Source organism: Poecilia reticulata, chromosome 6 (genome assembly GCF_904066995.2).
Source record: "Poecilia reticulata chromosome 6, P_reticulata-male-v2, whole genome shotgun sequence".
NCBI classification, from domain to species: Eukaryota; Metazoa; Chordata; class Actinopteri; order Cyprinodontiformes; family Poeciliidae; genus Poecilia; species Poecilia reticulata.
In genome coordinates, this window is record NC_088835.1 from 19,526,886 (window position 1) to 19,545,019 (window position 18,134).

The 18,134-nt window shown below is 41.1% G+C and overlaps 1 protein-coding gene across 1 annotated transcript in view; it reads left to right on the plus strand.

Moving 5' to 3' along the window:
• The window catches only part of wwox (WW domain containing oxidoreductase), a 153,800-nt gene that overhangs the window by 14,542 nt on the left and 121,124 nt on the right, over positions 1-18,134 (plus strand). The window lies entirely within an intron of this gene.

Sequence of the window (18,134 nt, forward strand, 5' to 3'; positions counted from 1 at the left end):
TTTTCTGCAAAAATAATTGTCATTTAGAGTTATATAAATTGCTTGAATGAGAGAATAAATTTGGAATGAATAAAAATTAATAAAAAAAATTGCACGCCTTTTTAAAAAAACTCACTAAAGGTTAAGTTCAGACAAGCACAGCTCTCTGGAGCAATGCTGATTCCTCTGTGTCTCCGTAGCGCAAGAGTTAAAGGGATAGAGGGAGGCGGAGGGAGGGAGTAAATGTGAAAGGGCATCTGATAATTACCTGAGATTATTGCTCTAATATCGCTGCACTTGTGACATGTGCCCAGATTTACGAGTTTGGGAAAATAAACAAGCGAAATGTGGGTGCTGGAGCAGAAAGAATAAGCTATTAGTGCAGGGTTGATTACAGAGAGCAGGACTTGAAGATGGAGGAGAGTGAGTGCTTGGCGCAGATATGAGAAGAAAGGCTGAGAGGGAGGAGAAAAAAAATGGGAGTTGGGGGGGGGGTTGGGAGGGGTAGAGGGGAGACAAACGCCTTTAAGCGTGAGTAGATCTACAGTGTTTAAACTCGCCAAAGTCTCTAATTGAAGTATGCCCCTGGGGCTGTCAGTGCTGCTCCACAGTGTGAAATCCACTGCTTTGTTTAAATGAGTGAGGAAAAGCTCTCGGTACCAGATTCTGTGCTACAATTGATTTTCAAGCTTTGCACCTGCCACAGATTCATCCCAGATACTTAATGTGGCTAAATTAACAAATGGAAGCAGCTTTTAAAGCATAAGTAAGTGTGACCTCTTGAGCGTAAATGATAATCTCCCATTTTGTGGTAAATTGGCATGTTGCGCGTGCAGATTTCTCACAAATTTTAACAATCGAATTGAGAGTCTGGCTCTCAGAGCATTAAATTAGCATTTCTGAAGCTGCCTTCGTTCTTCCTTCTCAGGAATCCCCCCTGTTAGAGGCTAATGAATTAAAGTCACAATATCAGAATAAATCTTGGCCACAAATTCTGCCCCTTTGGCGACATTATTAATAGATTCAGGAGAAGAATAGAGAGGAGGATTAATCTTTAAGGTGATGGATGGCCTCTGCTTACCTTCCCATGCTCCTATGTTAAGGTCATTTTGATAAGTGAGTATATTTTGGGGGTCCTCTGCAGAAAAGGTCATCATATCTACTTCCAGGTCCCTCGCAGAGTTCCACTCTGGCTGCCAGAAGTGAAGCCGGCGTCCCGATTGCGGGCGACCTTTGACCTCTAACTGCCTGCTTACTATTACATGAAGCTCTCCTCTTACATGTCTGACTGTGTGGGATTGTGTCGCTTCTCGGAGGCGATTGTGATTGCTTACTCGAAGTTTAGGGCGGCGTGGCACAGCGCCGCCCCCGTGCTCTGACAGTGTGGTATGTTAGTCGGGTTCGTGACGGATAACGGGCAGGTCAGAACGGCTAGGAAGAGCGGGTCAGAGGGCTCATTCTTCCCAGCAAACGGCGCTGTGTTCAGTACAGTACAGCACAAAACAATAACGGCTAACAGAACATCCGGGAATATTTAAAACAATTGTTGCGCCTCTCTGACTAGTTTCTAAATGAGAAGTTCTTGTTTTATTTGACACATTTACATGTTTATATTTTTGACAACTTCTTTTATAATTGTGTTTTGCAAAAATATTCACATTTTGTCTTGTAACAGCCACTAACTTCAGAGATTTTTTTTTTGCATGTTCTAAGTTGTAGAACAACCCAAAATAGTGCATTAATGGAAAATGATGCATAGTTTTTACAAAAACAAAAGTCTGAAAAAGTGAAGCGTGCACATATCCTTCTGCTTCTGTTACCGCTGTAAGGCCCTAGGGATATCTCTGTGTTAGCTTTGCAAATCCTCATCTTAAAATTTATCACGGTCAGTCAGACTGAATAAACACTGTCTGCAAACATCAGTCCTAAACTCTAGTAACTGATTCTCAATTAGATTTGGGTTTGGATTTGACTGGGCCCTTCCAACACATGAAAAGCCTTTGAGCTAAATTGTTCTGATGTAGCAGGGTTTGGCTTGTATTTCCCATCCGCTCCAACCAGCATCCCTCTACATCCTGAAGAAAAGCATCCCGACACCATATTGCTGCCACCGCTATGCTTGTTCTTCCGCTAACAGCCTTTTGGTTTCAAGTGAAAAAGTTTATTTTTGGTTTCCTCAGACCAGAGGACATTCTTTTAGGTTTGACGCTTCCCCTGTGTGGCTTGTGGCAAACCGTAAACTGGTGAAGGTTTTGTACTGTTCTAGATTTGTGCAGTGGACTACTTAAGTTGTAGTTGGTCATTCTACAAATCCTCCCACCTGAGCTGTATGTCCCCCTCCTTTTTCCATGGTTTTCATGAGTTATCATTGCTGCTTTTCAGATTAAAACTAATTAATTCTGCACAGAATTAACAGGGATAACATTGTATTTGATCTCCGTCGCTAAAATTTATATATATATATATATATATATATATATATATATATATATAATTGAAGTAACATTAAAACCACAGTATGAAGCAGGGAAACAAAAAAACTAAAGCCAATACATGCATATGTTTGTATAGCCTGAAACACTGATTAACTACATTAATCACAACATGTTTTACATCCCGGCGTCTCTCTCTTTATATTAGCTTTAACTAGGATGCAAGCCTTTCATCTCTGCAGCTCTTGGCCTTTTCTGTAACTGCCTACTCTTTTTCTCGTGGCCCCTAACCTTTCCATCTCCCATTCCACTCACAGCACCAGCAGGTTAAGTTGCTGGTTAACAACTAAAGTGTTGCCTGCGTGCCGGAGATTTATTTTTTACCGATTGCTTTTAAAATTATGCTTATCTTCCCTCCAATGTCTTCCTCAGAGAGTTGTAATGGATTCCCCAGAGAATCAGGGTGCTGCTTTGTGGGCCAACCAAAGCCCTTGGCCCCCTGAGTGGAATACAACGCACACGGATTCACTGTTGTTCCACTGTCTTATTTTGTAATTTCTTCCCTTTTTGCCAATCCAAAATGCTCATTTCCCCCACTGCCCCATTGTACAGCACATGCTAATGAGATGCTTTGTAAGGGCGTTAATTAGCGAGTTAGTCGCTGATTGCTGTGCTTGTTTTTGTTGTTTGTGTGTGCGTCCGTGTTTGTGGCGGGGGGTATTAATATGGCTGCATGCCGCTGAGGAGGGTTCTGTCAGGGTCTGCTCTGGAACCAATTAGGCTAAAGCTCGGCGTCCACCGAGGCTGCTGGGAGGGGAAAAAAGAGCCTGCTGCTTGCAATGTCAAACAGCAGCATTAACACAGGGCACAGAGGCAGAGCAAGACGGAGCTGATAGGCGGCAGCCATTTATCCTGAGAAAAATACTTGCTGTTCTTTATCATACATGTTTATGGTGTTGTGTATCTGTTTATATTTTGGGATGTTATACTTTATAAGATAATACCACTTGTTTATGGATCTTGGCCAACATGGGAAAGTGACTAAGTTCAAGATGAGTCTAATTTTTTTATTTTTATTTTTTACCTTCGGACATAATTATGTCTGTTATCATTCTGTTATCTTACATGCCTCATTTGAGCTGATGGTTTTTATTTTTTTCATTCTTGAAATTTGTACAGCCATCTGAAAACTCTGCCTAAAATTTATAATCAACATATTTACTGTATATTTTGAAAATGGATAAAGAACTCTGCATGAAATAAATCTGGACAATTATATTTTGACATGAAAAGTCGAATAGTAATCCCGGGAGAGCGGAGCGTCACTCGTGTCCATGCCTTTGTCCATTTGCCTGCTGTGTAACCTCATGTGTCAGTCGGACAGGCCCTCTTCCCCTCCGGCCACCATGACACGACGCACCACAGCCACGCTCCTCTTGCTGAGGCCAACAGGAAGTGGCATGTATGAAATGCTGACCTGGTTAGTTGTGACCCCTCCAGGCTTCAGGATGCTGCTCTTTTTTTTTTTTTTTTTTTGCCACCATTCCTGTAACTTCCCTTACACAATAACTTGCGTCCTCTCAACTCACCTTTTGGTTCTGACATTTTTTATTCTTTTTTCCCCCCTAAAATCATCAAGAAAAAGAAAACCTATTTCCCAGGTCACTGAGCAGGCCCATGGTGCTCACTAGATCATTGTTAATCCCTGTTATGTCTTACAGTATTGTAACTTAAACTTTTCTTATTTTTTGCCAGGTATTTTACTGTCAATTTAAATGTTTTGACATTTTTAATAAGATGTTCTTTCACTTTTGTCATATGAACAAGGCTTTAACAGTGGCTTCCTCGCCACCTTCCTCCCTTCTGCCAGTCTGCTTCCAAATCGCATCCTGTAAATCACCAAAGGAGCACCGGTTCTCCCCTTATTTGCAGAATAAGGCACTTTTAAAATCTGCCTCTTTCCTCGCATATTGGTGTCATGAGTCTGCCTCTCCAGGGAGACCTTCCCATCTCTCTTTATTTGCTTGTTTGTTTTCTACGCGCAGTCTGTCGTTGAACTGGGAATAAAAAGGCTCCTATGTCCTCAACTGTTTCCTATGTAATCTTGATACTGAGAGAGGGGGAAAGATGGATTGAAAGTGGGTGCAATTGCGATTTCAATTTGAGGAGGAAACCCCCCCCTTTTTTTTTATATACCAGATTTACCTGACTGTGATTTCTTCAAAACACAACCACAAAAGGATGAGGAATTCTTTACAGAGTGACTCTGATACTTTCCTAAACATTTCTTTACATTACAGGGGGCGGCTGCTTCAATGCCGCTTGTGGGAATACTGAACGAGGCTAAGTGTAGCACAGAGCGTTTGTCCAAAAGTGTAAGTCTTGAACACCTTGAAGTTTTCCAGTAGTAAGCATTTTTAGCATGCACGTCATTGTGCAACAAAAGTACGCGTGCACGCCCGGGTGCGCACACATACGCACCTGCACGGTGCCCACACCCATCCACATGGCGTTTATTTAAATGCTTGATTATGCATTTTGCATAGCTTTGGGACATGTATCACTCTTCCCAGACTGCTAATAAAGTGACCAGGGAGATGGGGAACCTAAATGAATCCTAAAGTGCCTTGCTTGCATTCCTCACTCTCTCCCTCTCCCTCGCTCCTCTGCTTAGTTATTCCAGCCCTTCGTGGAAAACCGCTCGCCACTCGCCTCCGTTCCTCCTTATGTCTGTCTGCTACAGCCAGGTGCTTTGTCTCCTGTAGAGGTGTGGCCTGCTCCTAATTGCCTGGACCACGGTGAACTATGGGCGAACGCTCTGAGTGAAGGAGCACCGTGGAGGAATAATTTTGAATAAATCACACAGTTAGCCCGTTGATATTTTCTGCTAAATAAGCAGTTCAGCAGCTGTCTCACAAGGAGGTGCGAGCGTTGGCATGATGGGTCACTCGCCATGGGTCATGTTTGGGAAGGATTTAAATGATTTAAATGATGTCACTGGTACTGAAGGGGACAGGCCGAGGAAGGATGTGTGAGGCGGCACCTCTTTGTTGTTTGAATCTGACAGATCCTCATCCCTCTCTCTTTCGCTTCTCCTTGTGAAAGGAGTACATGTAGCCCTGGGACCAGGGGCTTCTTATGATGGGAGAGGTGAGAGGTTGCCTGGATCTCTTTGGCTCTTTCTCTGCTCTTCCCTCTGCCAGCAGAGAATGTTTTTATTGAAGTCTGAGAAGTGCTGACCACAGAGAGACAAGTCCAGCATGCACTCTAATGTTTCAAATCAAGAGATGAGCCACTTGTAATAAGCTGCAGCCAAATAGACTGAGGCTACTTGCTGTCTGCCAAACACGAAAACACAGTCATGTTGATTGCAAAAACCATCTGGCAACAAGGCTATAACATTTATCTGCAATTATACCATTCTCTCCTTGCACAAGAACTCAGAACCTCGGACTAAGTTCATATGAGCTTAGACTTAACTCTCCGTTTGGTGTCTGTGGGAAAAATAAAATGTCCTTTGTATTGTTTTATAATGGGTGATGTACTTACTGACATAAACAATATGCATAGTGATGTGTTTGCAAGCAATTCAGTTTGCAAGCAACTGAGGCATCTAGAAGGATGACAGAGTATTCAGATGGGATGAGTGTAGCGGTGTTGACACCAGGTAGTTGCTGAAGCATCTGACAGACAGAGGGACGGCACAGAGCATTAAATGTTATTACCAACACTTAGCAAGAGTTTGTTAGGGGTCACAATCTAAAAGGTGAAGAGACACATATGACGACCACGCACAGAAAACCTTTTGAAAGCTGCAGGAACATCACATTTTTAGTACTTTGCTACAGTACAGTTTGTATTACATTAAACCAAGAGCACACCCTCTATTCTATCTTTGTTCCTGTTTGAATGCATAAAATGGAAAGAGATGCACTGGTATTCTGGTGTATCGGTACCTGAGTATGATGTAAATTCCAGATTTGAGCTCCAACTTCCAATCGAATACATTGCTACAGATATTCTGCTATAAATTGTTACTTCTGGAATGTTGTGGAGGCGGAGTCAAATGTTTGACACCTTAAAGAATAACTAAACCCAAAATCAACTTTTGTTTGCAGATAAACTATAAATTCGTGCTTTAAAATCCTATCCGTATCTTGCTGTCCAAACTGTAATATTTTTATGGAAATTTGTGTAACTGCAACATCTGGACTACAACTGCCTTAGTGCTGCCCTCCTGTGGTTGGAGGGTGGCTACTGAAGTGGAATGTTCCCATTAATTACAATGGTACACCTTGGTTGATGTCTATGTCACAGCTCCGTGTTCAGGTATGAAACCACCTCATTCAGACAGCGAATGGGTCGCCTGTCTGCTCTTACTGCAGGTGGTTTGCTGCAGGACAACAGTGTGAGTTAGACTGCAGTGCTTAGGAAGTGGGAGGGGCTCACGGCAGGACAGTTGCAGCGGAACGACTGGTGCTTCATGTCATGCGTTCTCGCCATTAAGGTTTCCAGTAACAGCAAAAAAGTTGTTGAATTTGTTGCTAGTCGCTTTTTTTAAAAGTTGCTAGGGGTTTGTTAAATATATTGATAAAGTCACTAAGTTAGCAGCAGTGTTTTTTCCTTGTTCTGACCACAGCCCTGCTTAACCTCCTCTGCTCGTCAGTGTCTCTTGACTAAGCCCTCTACTGTTGAATTTTTCAAAAATTATCTGGAGGTAGGGTTATGCTTTCACAGGCGGGATAGTTACACTTTAACTACATCTTTTGGACACACCTAAATGTGTCAATGTCTGACCCTTATCTTCCATTTGCCAGCTCTTCTGTCAGGGATTTCAAGAGATTGATTCTTGTTGAAGTGCCTCAGGCTTTCGAACAGTCGTGCACTGGACGAAGCTACGATGAGCGTCTGGGAAATTGTCTTCATGTTTTTTGTGAATTTCACATCCACGTTTGCATATCTGTGTGTTTTGTAACTGTGGTTTACAGCTTAATCAGTCTGCATAACCAAATGCATATTTATCTCCGAGAAAATTCATGTTCACAGAATCAGACTTCAGCCCATATATAATTATCAAACACACACACATACACACGCACACCCACACACGCACACATGTAAACATGCCACACGTTCACATCCACATTTCATTAGTGAGGCAGATTCAGGCAGCAGTAGATTAAAAACAACGTGTGTTTTTACAGGTCCATAAATCAGGTAGAGGACGAGAAGGATTCATTTAGCGAACACCAGGCTTGTGGTGTAGTTGCCCTCACGTGACTAATGCTTAACTGCGATACGTTGACACAGTGCCTTTTTATTAGTTTCATTCTCTTTCAACCCATTTCGAGGATCATCCTTCACCTGGTGATTGGCTCGCAGAGGAGGCTACATGTTGTTTATTTTTGCAGAAGATATTTTTTTTTTTGATTAAAAAGCTTGCCCCATTTTAACTGTGATTAAGCCTGCTCACTTGCAAATGCTCAGACCTACAGTACAGAAATAATGCGTCCTAATCCTACACAGCTTCATTGATCTTGTGTCAACAGTATAAATAAGACACTGTGTCAAGTTATTTTTACCCCGCACCTGCTATTTGGACGGAAAAAGCCAGGTCAGATCTGTTTCTCTTTTTATCCTGTGCGCCAGCCCTCCTGCAGGACTCCTAGATGTAGAAGAGGAATGTTAATCTGTTTGTTCTGCTCATATTTTCCAAGCAGAGCCTGTGTTTTAATGGTGTGTGAAGCACAAACCCATAAAATATTTTGTTCATTGGCGTTGCTCTGAAATAAACGCGCAAGACTCGCTGACAAACCGTCCCCAGCTTCATCTTTAATACCGAATTGTCTGCGCTCCTTTGCAGGCCTAGAGGCCTGCTTATGTGTTTGTGTTTATAGTTGTGCAGCCCCTGGTTTCAGCCTGAGACCCGCATCGACACACAGGGAGCAGGTGTAATTTCCCCTGCACTAAAACCCCAACAAGTGGCATCTGGGGAGAGAGGAGCATATTACAGGTTCAAGCGGCTATGCTCCCTTTACCACAGAGAGCTACAAGCTCTCCTGACCTGTGACCAGGCTTGGCTCTGAATGTATTCGCTGGGGGAGGCTCAGAGGTGTCGGAACTACCTCACTGTTTCTTTCAGTGTGAAGCATTTATTAGGGTTCATGCCTGTTTGGGGGGCCGCAGGGCAATATTATTTCCTGTCCTCCAGCTGAGAAGTGTGTTTCAGTGTGTGTGCTACTGTAGGGGTTTTAGATAACCAGCTCCATATCGAAGCAAGTTTCGGGATTGGTAAATATATCAAATAACTGTGCAATAAAGTGTGCCGTAAACCAGTGAACACAGTTTAACCTCTGACCACTAATTCCCTAAGTCACAGCGCTATATGTAGACCAGTGCAGCCGCACTGATTAATTCTGCGGTGGACCGTGACGTGGAAGAGTGTCGTCTCAAACTTTTGGGGGCTCCAACAGTGACGTCCTCTCGTGGATCTGGTTAGAGAACCCGAGAGTAAGAATAGTTACAGCAGAAGTTTGAAACCATTTTTAGTTTCTTTAGATTCCTTCCAAAGAATTTTCTTTGAAATTTTTTAGGTTTTCAGCCTTTATGATGCACTTTTAATGTTTTTCTTTGGATTTTGCCCATTTTCTCTCATTTTTCTATCCAGTCCTAAGACAGCTTTCTACCTTAGATAAACCGAATGTGAAGATCCTGTTTTCTAGAATAAGTTGAGCAAAAATAAAAACAGAACTTGATGGTGCTGTGCAAGATGGTGCAGGGGCAAAGCATGGCCCACGTATTGAGGCCTTGGTCCTCGTGGTGGTGGTCGCAGGTTCGATTCCCGGCCTGACGACATTTGCTGCATGTCTTTCCCCTCTCTCGTTGCCCAGTTTCCTGTCGAACTACTTTCAAATTAAGACCACTAGAGCCAACCAAAAAAACAAATATAAAAACAGAACTTGATCCTCTGTCATTAAATTGATCTACTATATAGCAGATTTTAAGTAAATATCTTTTTAAAAATTCCTTTGTTGACACTAAAATGGTATTTTGTACACTGGCCAACTCACCCTTTGGGTTTATGATAGAAAAAAACAACAATCACACTATTTTCAACTTTTTACAAAGTGATTAAAAATCCCAATTTTTTTTTCCAAAGGCACAAGGAATTATGTCTATAAAAAACTTAATTTTATGTTTTACGTAACATAAAACTTCTACAAAAAAACCCCACTAACACTAACACACTACCTGATTCTCATAAACAATATCTGACTTATATTATAATAGTAGTTTGTAGCATAATTAAACTTTTCCCAGACTGTTATGCTTCAATTCAAAGTCCAAATACATTGTTTGATTTAACACCTTTTATTTAACTTTTTTATTTGAAAGTGAAAAACACCAGAGACGTAAGAAGTGTTGGCTGCTCTGAAATTAGTGGACTCAACCATAAATTAAAATGTGTCTTAAATGCTTTATTAATGTTAATATTTTCGTCAAACAATAACATTTGCTTTCTGAACTTGGAATTTATAAATTCTCATTGTATTTGGAGGATATAGAAAGTTATATTCTATATCTTCTATATTCTTAGCCATTCTCTGTGGCAGCTTGTAAAATATCATGAACTCTTATTTAGATTTTTATTTCCTTTTTCTGTTTGGATTTTTTTTCCCCATTATACCTAATACCTCCTCTGGAAATCAATAAATCTTGATCAGAATTTTCTTTAAAGGTAATTTTATTTTATATAGCACATTTTCAGCAACAAGGCACTGCAAAATGCTTTACAGGAATCAAAAGGAAATAGAAACAAAATGTTTTAGGTTTGTTTTTGTTTGATCTTAACTACAAACTCTTTATTTTTTACTAAAAACAATAAAAGAAAAAGCACAGCACAATCCTTTGGGAAGGTAAAAGATATTATGAATGGTTGTTGAAAAGTGGCATCTTGGTTTATTGCTCTTTTTTGTTCTATAATGAGTTGCCTTTAACTTTAACATCTAGAGGTCATTTGGGGTTAAAAACATTCTTGGGCAGTCCTCTTCCATGTGGAGCCCAGGTGGGGCATTTATTTGCTTTAGTTTTTTTTATGGGGTCCGTTTCAGTCGCTTGATGAATTTCTTTTTTGTTACTTGTCGAGCATTTCCAGGGCCCTATGTGCTTGGCAATTGCAGCGCCAAACGTTACTATAAATTAGGCTACTTGGAGCGCTGCCAGCTTAGCATGAGCGTGATTAGGATGTAGCATTGGCATGAGGCCAGCAGCTCCTTCCAGCTCTCCGATGACCAATCCATGCAGGTGCAAGTGAGCCACATGTCACGGAGAAGCTACTACTGCTGCTACCAGCTTTCTCCATGGAGGACTCATGCTGCCACCGCAACAATGAATCACAACAATTTTACTATTGCGGTTTTGAACATGCTAACTACAGCTGGGGGAACTGTCACCCTCCATCACAACTAATGGGGAGTACACTGTGATGTTGTTGCACTCCAGAAGAACTTTACAAACCGTATTCAGCCTAATTTCTAAAGTCTAGAAAAATTTACAGTCAACAATAAACGACTAGTTCAATTTAAGTAAATTTAAAACCCTTACATTTTTTTGCTCTTATCTTCATGTGAATTTAAAGGCTACTAGTATCTACTTGTACTTGGAGAGTTAATGCAGCGGGATTAACTTTTTTTGTGATTTTATGTGATTTTGTTAACCTGCCCCAATAGTCCTTGAAAAGAAATCTCCATTTGGTTCCATTGATTGACAAGGTGGAACACTTGCCAGGAGGATAAAGGCGGGAACCGAGTATGAGTGAAGAGAGGGCTTGAAGCGGGAGGGAGGCTGGGTTATGTGGGGGCGAGGGGCTAAGATGCTCATGTATTAAATCACACGGCGGCCCAGGGGTCGGATTCATCAGGACTGATTCAGAGCTATTGAGTTTGGACTCCATCTCCCATAAATCCTGGCATGTGACGCTGATGGATGTGGGCCATAAAGCCTCCCGCTCTGACATGTGGAGAGTAACATGGGGAACCATGGGAAAATGTGAGTGCTCCAGGTTAATGTCAACGAGGCCTGGGAGTGAAGAGGGGATGATGGAAAGGAGGACAGTCAGGTACAGCGAGGGATGAGAGGTGTGGAGAAAAGGGATTGAAAAGATTGAGTGGGCCGAGAGCAGAATGTGAAAAAGCAGAGTATTTGTGGAAACTCTGAGAAAGTGTTTGCTGTGACATTAGCTGTAATTCAGCTGTCATCATGCTAGTTTAAGGCCATGCTGCTTGAAGTATTAAAGCGTTAATAAGCCACATAAAACTATTAATCTGCATGAATATATCAATCTTATAATCGATCAGAAGTCAGCCTGAGGGCGGGATTCTTTCTTTTCTGTCTCAAATTTAGAGAAGCAATGGAATTTCTGAATGTTTCTCAGATTAAGATTTCTTTACTATCACTCAAAGATAATTAGATTTTGCCTGAGGATGTTAGGAAAAAAATCTAGGAGCAAGTAATTAATGTAACTGAGCACACTAAAGTCTTCTTACAAGAGATTAACTACATAAAAAGAGATTCACAAATAAATAATGAAAAAGGCACATCTTAAAGCGTTGCTTCTTCAGGCTAATAGTTGGATGTTGTGACTAAAGAAATTTACATTTAGGATACTAAATAAACTGATTAAAAATCTAACTTTCATTTATCAGGTATTACAATAAAATTGTTTTGTGACCTGGAAACTGCATTTATAAAGTCTAACAGTATTAGTAAAAATTTGAGGGGAAAAGAAAATAAATATGAAGAATTTAAAGTTTCTTAACCACTGTTTCCTGCACCAGAACCACCAGTGATTGAAATGGAAAGAGTTCCTTACTTTGGTCTGACAAATGTTTTATTTTCTCTGAACCAACTTGCTCTTCTCTGTTCCAGCAGTGATTCTGTCTGAAACAGGAAGCAGTGCTGGCAATTTAGTTTAGAGTTTGGATGTGGATAATGGTGATGTACCTTGAGGAAAAAAGGATTAGTGGGTAACACGTCCACGACATGGAGGATAATCAAAACAAAAACCTGCAGGAATTTTACAGGAGAAGCAGATGAACAAAGAAAAGCCCCATAACTGAATCTTGGATGGTTTCTCAGGACTTTTGTTGACTCATCTGGGCAGAGTTTTTTTTATGAGATCATGAAAACATTTATATTTTGGTGATTCAGACAAACCAATTGTTTGTGATAAGAGATTGTTGTAGCTAAATCAAAAAATTCAGCAGAAACTTAGAATAAGATAAGATAAAAATGGACAGTACGAAATGAAAGCAACAGAAATAAAAGACCAACAAAAAAAAAAAAAAAACAGTTCAGTGTAAAAATACACCATGCACTCTATCTAAAAATATGAAAACATATATATGTTTTAAATCCACTCAAGAAAAATGTTGCACATAAACATCAACAAAAACAGAGTCTTGGAGAAAAGCACTTTTGTATTTAAAATATGTCATCTTGAGAGTGGAGTGAAGTGCAGTGGTGCAGTGCAATGAACAATCTTTTAGGAGATCAAAATATTTTTTCCCATTTTCCAAATGTCGATGTTGAGCTGCATCCTGTTTAGCCTCTCTTTGTGGAAGTCTGTGTGTTTCTGATCCTTCTGTGTGTGACTTTGTGGGGCTTGATTTATGATCAAGATAAATATACCTCATTAAAAAAAAAGCCATATTATTATTATAATAGTCCAAGCTATAGAAACTGCAGAAACTGACTAGACAGGAAATGGAGAGACATGTACACTTCCTCATTAACAGAGCCCCACTTGGACCGTAAAGTGCCATCCCACTGTGCTTGAGGAAAATACCCTGATTATGGGGGTTAGAGGGGCATTGCTGCCCTAATGAAGCCTTCCACTGCAGTCGTTTATGATATTGGTATGGGTGGTATAGTGACTAGGCCTATGGGATGCACCAACTTACGAATGGACATGAGATAACATTTGCAGTATATTTGTTAGGACAAGAGAGCTGAGGGAATACATGCTCACGACTCATTTGGAGGAGTCAGTTTTACAAAATTGCGGCTAAGGAAAATGAGTTTTTATGAAGAGTCAGGGGAGAAGCTAATTTAACAAAGACCCAAAAGCTGTGAGAGAGGTATAAGGGTATTTGTATGCAGTCTGGCTCTGTTTTTCTTTACCTTGCCATCTTCCCTGTGTAGCTTCTTCTATCCGGCTGAAGAAAAAGAAATGATTGTGAGTAATATCACTTATCATTATCCTGTTTTTGCCTTTAATTTACATTTTAATGAAATGATATATCAATAAAAAGATCTTAGTTTGTTTAATCTTCCAGAGAAAGACTGTAATCGAAATTTGTCGAGATTGGATTCTGAGGGTAATCTGCATATTTTTATGACTTAGCTGCCAAATGCGTAAGTTACCCTATTTTTAGACTTGCATAGACAACAAATTATTGCCTTTTTCTCCAGAGCTCTTACGGAGTCGTGAAAAGGGTGTATAAGGATGGAAAGAAAAAGTATGAGTATGGAAAAGATTTGCCTTTTCAAACTTCATCTACTGATTTCGTTAGAATATAAACATCAGTCAGTTTTAGGGCGAACTATTCCAGCAAACAGAGATCTGTTCTATACTAATTACAAATAAGCCATGAAGCATGTGTAGCATTTTCTATTTATTTGAGGGGCAAATGGATGAGAATGGTCTCGTCTAAGTCTGAGGCCATGGTTCTCAAAGGATGAATTGGTTCAGGCTCTAGCTGGATGAGTGGTACCTTGGCTTCTTTGTCACAAGTGACGGCAGGATGGTACGGGTAATTTATAGATGGATTTGGGTCTTGTATGCAATAATGCAGGTGTTTCTCTGATTTATTGTGTTTCATGTTATTTATTGTTCTTTCTATAGTTAAGCCCTTTCCTATTGTCATGACGCATGGATAATGACCAAAAGAGTCGCAGAAAACAAACGACTGAAATTAGATTCTTCTGACAGTAACCAAAGTCATTCACCCCTGCCCTGCTGCCAAGCGGGCCAGAGACCGCTCCAAAAATACAAAGCAGACTTTAGCAGGGGTCACTCTGGGTAAATTTGACCAAAACAAACACGCGAGTCCAGTGCTAGCGGGAGAAATGGTCTCCCTCTAGCTAAAGCAAAATATAGTGCTAGTGGGACTATATATGTATATATATATATATATATATATTTTTTTTTTTTGGTCGAATTTACCCAGAGTGACCACTGCTAAAGTCTGCTTCATATTTTTGGAGCGGCTTCTGGCCCGCTTGGCAGCAGTACAGGGGTGAATGACTTTGGTTATTTGGTATTGTACATGCCTTCCAGTTTTGTAGTAACATTCTACTATTTTATTTTGTCTTTGATAAGATAATCTAAAAACACAAGTACTTTTCAAAGTCCTTACAGAAGCATTGGATGATTCTTACATGCTAATCCCCTTTCCACTCTCTTTTATATCTTCTCTTAGCTTCCTAATTACTCACTTCTTTTGTCCCTCCCCCCAACATCACCACAGGAGCTACCTGAGGCCCTCATGTCCACCTCATTTATCACTTGGGTTTGATTCCTCTGCTCCAAGTAAGCATGAGGATAAAAAAAGAGTTGATGTGGAAGAGTAAAGAGTCCTAACAAACCCTCCTCTGTACACGCTCCTTCTTTTCTGCCTCCCTTTCCTTCAACGTGTGAGGGAGAGATGAATGCAGGCAGTGGAATTAATTGCACTCTGTTACTGAAGATCAGCAAGTTTGCTCAGTTGGCGTGCTGATCTGCCATATGGCTGCCCACTAGGTGAACGCTTTGATTAATGTTGCCCGCTCCCTAGTTTTTTTTTTTTCTCTCTGCTAATATTTGATTCTGATAACTGAAGCTCAGCTCCTGTTTCTGGATCTTCACATTCAGGTTTTTTTTTTTTCTCTGCTCACCTGAGCCATCTGTATTTGCTTGTGAAGTTTGATTTCTTTCTCTCCTCCCATCTTTGTTGCTTTTGTACGTTTTATTTCCCAAAACCTTTGAGCAATCTGTTATCATTGTAGGCAGTGTTGGGCATCAGTGAGATTAGAGACGGGAAAGAAAGGCCGGTATGTTTGTGTAAGAGAGGGATTTGGACCTGTGGGTACGACTCCTTCACACCTGATTAGGCCCCTGGTGTGTTCAGTGTTTCTCTATTAGCTTCCTTAGCCTGTTGTCTTCTTTTGTGTACAGTGACTGCGCTGTAGCCCAGAGGTCTTAGACACACAAACACACTAACACAAGCTATGCACACAGTCAGATAGGACACTGTGCTCGGGTTCAGGCAGTAACAAGGAGGTGAACAGATGCCGGAGTCACAATATCAATAGGGCTGACTGTGGGTAATAATACCTTAGCACGGTTCAGCCATAAGACAGCGCTAACTAGAGAGGCAACTCTCAAGTGGAGCATTAGCTATCTGCAAATCACACCATGTAGCGGTGCTAGTATGTGTGTCAGGTTGTTTCTGGCCTGAGGACTCCCATTACACGTCAGAGAACCAGTTTCTGCTGCAGGGGTGCACTCGGAGGGTGTCAGTGCCACTCTCGCTCTGTGATAAAATGTTCTCACCTGGGGTCACAAGTTCAAGTTTCTCCTTTCCTCCCCTGTCTTAATGAGGCAGCGATGGAGCGCTATGCAGACACCTATGTAGAAAGATCTATTATAATCACACGGGTGCTTTGTTTTCCCTCTGCTTTATGGCCTGTTCCTGCCGCTCGTCTGTCTTGGTCTTCCTCGGTCTTGTTAAGTGCTGCCATTCTCCTGTGTTTGGATGTGGCCCAGAGGGCCCTTAGTGAGACCAGGGGCTCTGAATGAGCTGCAAACCCCAGCCAGCGGGTGCCCACAGTAGGCTGCCAGTCCCCCTAAATCTCCCTGATTACCTAAGGTGGCTTTGGTGTGATGGGGGTGTTACAAAGGTGGTGGGCTCTCTAAAGAGGCTGATTGAGATGCAAATGGAGGCCATAACTCAGAGGTAATGCAGACCTGAGCACCCTTAGCCTCGTCCGTTCCTGCTCACCTCACTCTCTCATCGTTCCCCATTTACTCCAGGATAGGAGGAGGGACTGTTATTGTCTCGAGGTAAAGTTAGATATTTATCATAGCAGAGGAGAATCACAGACTTCAAGGGAGGGCCGAATAGGATAACAAAGTACAAGGGTGCAGAAAGGATTTCGTTTTTAGTAGGGAAGCAGACTTTGGTAACGCACATGCTGCAATATTTGAGCACAAATGGAAAACACAGCTGCAGACACCAAAATGTGCTCGTGTTTCTTCGGAGGAACAGATGGACACAATAAAGTGTGAGGGACTCTGGGCTTTGCCGGTAGAAAGGTGGAGTGAACCGGCGAGGAGGAGGGGAGGAGTAATTGCGCAGTCCTTTGCTGAATTGTTCTGTGGATGCAAATTTAAATCCCTCCTATTATTTTAATAATCTGCCTTTTACTGCTTGTGCTCGGATCATTTGTTTGCAAACCAGGTTATTTGGAGAGGGAGGCTCGGGGGTAATTTCATGCTTTGGAGCATTTATATCTATAACTTAATGAGGAGAGGGCCTGTTGTTTCCTGGTAATACACTGCTAGAGGGAAGCAAACTTTTTATTCTTCGTTTAGGGTACTGTTAGAGGGCAATAACGTGGGATTACTCTGATGGAATTAAGGAGCAAACTGAGGAGAGACCTATCGCTGCTTTGGGTGATAGACCAATCTAAATACCAGTCTTTTAATTCAGTTTTTTTTTAAGGTTATAGGATGGATTGTAGGAAATTGGCTTTTGTGTTTGGCCATTACATTGCAAAAGTAATCATACCCTTTGAACTTTTTCACAGTTTGTCACATGACAAAAACAAGATTCTGTATATTTTATTGGGACCAAGTTATTGAGTTATTTTTAGCCTCTAACTTTGACTTGACCAGTAGTCAATACCAGTTACAGCAATTGGTTGCTCTATACTTTATTTAGTGGCATCAGAGAAGGGGGCTGTATAATTATACACCGCTTTGTGAGGGCCCAATACATAAAGTCCAATTAAAATTAATATCTGCAAAAGTTCAAGGAATGTGAAAGTTTTCTAAGGCACAGTCTTCTGAAATCTCTTCAGCTGTAGGTGCTCTGTGTCTGTTTTCACATTTTCATATTAATTCACAACAATTGAAACGTCTCAGGATTTTTAGATTACACAGAATTTTGTTTCCTTATTGACCAGGCTATAATTTCAGCCTGGCGTTCCAATACTAACTGAATTTATCCAAAGTTTAATACGTTTACCTGGAAGACAAAAGGAAGACACTCTTGTGAGATTATTAACATTGTTAATGCAGTTACTTCATTCTTTGGTGCCAGAGCTGTTGTTGGACAAGGTGATGGGTAAAGAAAGCTTCCTCTGCCCTCCCTCCTCTCCGCCATGCCTTCGTTCCTCAGGTTCCCCAGCGAAGGACTTTTCTCCCAGCAAATTTAATCAGACTGCATGAATTAAAGTAATAATTTAATTTGTTTACAAGGCGTCATTTGTTCTCTGTCACTCCTCGGGTCCGTTGACAATCTTCATCTCGCTGACCTCCGGCCTTTGCTGAGGTCACGTGATGCATTTATTACATTGTTGTACAAGATGTGTTTAGGCTATTACTAGGCGACGAGACGCTGAACACCATGATGTGATTCTTATTATTCAGATTTGTGTAATACTTTAGCAGAATGCATA